At 37.5% G+C, this 4,696-nt stretch overlaps 1 non-coding gene across 1 annotated transcript; it reads right to left on the minus strand.

Annotated features, from left to right (window-relative positions):
- Window positions 1-2,495: 2,495 nt before the first annotated feature.
- Window positions 2,496-2,601, minus strand: LOC136125256 (U6 spliceosomal RNA). The gene has a single exon (XR_010656023.1). It is a non-coding gene; the product is annotated as a U6 spliceosomal RNA (small nuclear RNA).
- Between the last annotated feature and the right edge of the window lie 2,095 nt (window positions 2,602-4,696).

Raw genomic sequence — 4,696 nt, forward strand, 5'->3', positions numbered from 1 at the left:
TTCATCTTGTTCAGATGAGGCAATCAATTAATCTGTTCTTCCTTCCACATTCTTTCACCTCTCCCCTTGATTGTTCATTATATATATCAATCCTACGATGTCAGGTCATATAACATTTTTATTATATCCAGGCTCCAGTTGCCACATCTGTTTTAGTCTCAAAATTAAGATGTACAAAGTTCATTGCCAATCTTTCTGCCTTATTTTGCGGGCAAGTCTTGATTAGAGAAATCTATTCTCCAAGAGTCTCCTCAAGTAGCATTCACAGGAAAAATATCCCCTGAGTTTTTGCATGTTTAAAACTATCAGTTAGTATTTTTGATAAAGGAGGAAAGAATATACAATGGAGAAAAGACAGCCTCTTCAATAAGTGGTGCTGGGAAAACTGGACAGCTACATGGAAAAGGATGAAATTAGAACACTCCCTAACACCATACACAAAAATAAACTCAAAATGGATTAAAGACCTAAATGTAAGGTCAGACACTATAATACTCTTAGAGGAAAACATAGACAGAACACTCTATGACATAAATCACAGCAAGAAACTTTTTGACCCACCTCCTAGAGAAATGGAAATAAGAACAAAAATTAAAAAATGGGACCTAATGAAACTTAAAAGCTTTTGCACAACAAAGGAAACCATAAGCAAGACAAAAAGACAACCCTCAGAATGGGAGAAAATATTTGCAAATGAAGCAACTGACAAAGGATTAATCTCCAAAATATACAAGCAGCTCATGCAGCTCAATATCAAAATAAAACAACCCAATCGAAAAATGGGCAAGAAGACCTAAATAGACATTTCTCCAAAGTAGATATACAGACTGCCAACAAACACATGAAAAGTTGCTCAGCATCACAAATCATTAGAGAAATGCAAATGAAAGCTACAACGTGGTATCACCTCACACCAATCAGACTGACCATGACCATCATCAAAAAATCTACAAACAATAAATGCTGGCGAGAGTGTGGAGAAAAGGAGCCCTCTTGCACTGTTGGTGGGAATGTAAATTGATACAGCCACTATGGAGATCAGTATGGAGGTTCCTTAAAAAACTAAAAGTAGAACTACCATACAACCCAGCGATCCCTCTACTGGACATATACCCTGAGAAAACCATAATTCCAAAAGAGTCATGTACCACAATGTTCATTGCAGCTCTACTTACAATAGCCATGACATGGAAGCAACCTAAAAGTGTCCATCAACAGATAAATGGATAAGAAGATGTGGCACATATATACAATGGAATATTTCTCAGCCATATAAAGAAATGAAATTGAGTTATTTATAGTGAGGTGGATGGACCTAGAGTCTGTCATTCAAAGTGAAGTAAGTCAGAAAGAAAACCAAATACTGCATGCTAACACATATATATGGAATCTAAAAAATAATAATAATAAATGGTTTTGAAGAACCTAGGGGCAGGACAGGAATAAAGATGCAGACGTAGAGACTGGACTTGAGACACGGGGAGTGGGAAGGGTAAGCTGGGACAAAGTGAGAGAGTGGCATGGACATATATACACGACCAAATGTAAAATAGATAGTTAGTGGGAAGCAGCCGCATAGCACAGGGAGATCAGCTCGGTGCTCTGTGACCACCTAGAGGAGTGAGATAGGGAGGGTGGGAGGGAGACACAAGAGGGAGGAGATATAGATATGAGGATATATGTATATGTATAGCTGATTCACTTTGTTATAAAGCAGAAACTAACACACCATTGTAAAGCAATTATACTGCAATGAAGATGTTTAAAAATAAATAAATAAAATGCATACCTTTGCGCAAAATTAAATAAATAAAACTATCAACTAGACTGAATGTATAATTCTAGATTCATACTAAATATGAAAGTTATTAAAAATGTGATCTTTTAGTAACAATATATAACATTATATTAAGACACATCATTATATTAAGACACATTTATTCATTCATTCAAAATATATTTTGAGCACCCACTCTATTAGTGTCCCTGTAATAAAAATGGAAAACCTTACAGAGAAGAAAACACATCAGCCTATTTTCTAGTGAAGAAAAAGTGTAGTGAAGAAGATATAATTAAATAAACACAATAATAAATAAGCTATTTTACTCTAAATTAAATGGTCTGAAGGAAAGAAATTCAGTTCTCTGAGAAGATTTTACAGAGGAACTCAAATCTGGAGAGTAGAGGCAGGAAGGGCTTCCCAAAAAAGTGATGCTTTTTAAATTTTTATTTTATATTAGAGTATCATTTATTAACAATGTTGTGTTAGTTTCAGGTGTACAGCAAAGTGATTCAGTTATACATATACATGTATCTATTCTTTTTCAAATTATTATGAGAAAATAATTTAGGTTATTACAGAGTATTGAGCCCAGTTCCCTGTGCTATACAGTAGGTCCTTGACAGTGTGTACATGTCAATCCTAAACAACCAATCTATCCGTCCCTCTCACCCTTCCCCCCTGGTAACCATAAATTCGTCTCTAAGTCTGTGAGAAAAATATGGAACGCTTCATGGATTTGCATGTTATCCTTGCCCAGGGGCCATGTTAATTTTCTCTATATGGTTCCAATTTTAGTATATGTGCCGCCAAAGTGACACCAAAGGAAGTGATGCTTGAGATGGTCAGGAGGAGTGAGCATTAACTGTGGGGTTGATAGAGTCTTCAGGGGAAACACCATCCACAAAGCTTCATGGCGAAGAAGGCATGAACAATTGGGGAAAGGGCTGTGTGGCTGTGGGAGGGAAGGATGGAGGGAAAGCACCAGATGAGTTTGGAGATCCAGGTATGGTCCAGGTCATTCAGGGCCTTAGAGACTGTGGAAAGATGTTGGTGCTTACCCCGAGATCAATGAGAAACAAGTAATAAGGTTTAATAATGTGTGTGTGTGTGCACATGGGCATGCACACATAAGAGGCAGATAAAATTATTAGATTTGTGTTATGAAAAGAGAACTCTGGCTTCAGTCTGAAGGAAATAAAAGAGAGTTCAATTGACATGAGGAATCCAGTTAGTAGGATTAGAGATAAAGTAACTACAGTTTACTCTGGAATGGTAGCAGTGGGTGAAACACAATAAATGAACATGAGATCTAAGAAGTGACTGAGAAGAGACTTAATGATTCACATTAAGCACTGAATGTGACAATTTACCTAAATTTCTATACTAGCAGATAAGAAGCTGATAACCACCAAGATATGTATCTAAGTGTTGGGTTAATTTAGCAGATGATTTTTTGTTACTTTAAGTGGTGCTTAAGGAATTTGAACAATGCAAAACTACATTGGTGTTATCTGGGTCTCTATCAAAGTTTAATATATCCTATCCAGTTTTTCTCTTGTCACAGATGAGCTTTTAAAGATTCCTCTATTGGAAACTGCTCTTTCAGAAGTGAAGTGACAGCTGTTCAGTGAGTCATTTCTAACAGTATGATCTCAGCTGCAAGTATTTAGATAATCACATGGCTTGAAAAGAGCTGCCTGTGATAACCTGGATTACTGTTGACTGCTACTGTGTACTTTGGCAGCTCACATCTCATCTGTGTACCTGTAGGGCTCTAAGGTCAACTATGGGGAATAAGTCATCAAAGTGGTTTCAGTGAAAAACTTTATTAAAGCTATCAATACAAGAGTTATTTTTATAGCCATTGATTCTATGTTGCCCAATATTTTCCAAGCAGCTATTCAGTTAAAATGGTCACTTTTCAAACACATGAGGAGTGTACAAATATGTTTGCATGGTTGAATCAATGACATTTAGGTAAAAAAATGAGCCAGTGATTTATTTCTGACACAGGTGTCAGAAAATCAGAAATTTCAGGTGTCAAACAATATTAATGTCTAAATCAACAGATGAGCACAGAAGAATTGCAACAAGCCCTGTGACACAGATGGCAGCGTAATGGGGGTCCATCTTTCATCAACTTAGCCAAACGCCTCCCCTTCCTAATGCCTCTTCCCTTAGGTTAGTGGGCTTTGGAATGACATGTGTACAAGTGAATCTCCTACTTAACAGATGCTGAGGGATGAGTGCTGACAGTAAATAGCCAGATGGTTATTAGACAGATCTCTTGCATGATTCAAAGTAGAATGACAACTCTATGCAGAGGTGACAAGACATGGACAAACTTTTCATGTAAGTTTTAGAAAATTAGAGTAAACCAAGGGCTTATAAATAATATGAAAAAAGGCCCCAAAGTGGCTGAACTTAGTAAATGTTTGACTAATAAATCATCTAGGGAAATCCAAGCCAAAGTTCAATTAGAAGCTGTATGGACAGGAGCTAAAACCCAAGCAAAGGCCTTTGGGGAAGCTTTTGGCAGTCCAGCCACATTAATGAGATAAGGCTTAGGGCTCAGGGCCAGCCAGAGCCTCAGGGAGCACCACAGGCTGTGACTTGAGCCTTACCCCCAGGACCTCAATCAAGGAAGGGCTGGTAGAGAGCAATCTTGAAGTGGTCAGAGGAGCTTTCTTGCTCAAACTGCAGCCCACTTTCAAAGGGACACTGCTGATACAGTGTCTGCTTCCATCTGTCATCTAACAGAAAGGGGTGAGCCTATTCTGTAAGAGCTGACAAACTTGCATGTGCCCACAGAGTTTTCCTTCTGTGGAATCTGCATGATTTTTTTTAACATCTTTATTGGAGTATAATTACTTTACAATATTGTGTTAGTTTCCACCATATAACAAAGTGAAT

The sequence above is a fragment of the Phocoena phocoena genome, chromosome 6 (assembly GCF_963924675.1).
Source record: "Phocoena phocoena chromosome 6, mPhoPho1.1, whole genome shotgun sequence".
Lineage (NCBI taxonomy): Eukaryota > Metazoa > Chordata > Mammalia > Artiodactyla > Phocoenidae > Phocoena > Phocoena phocoena.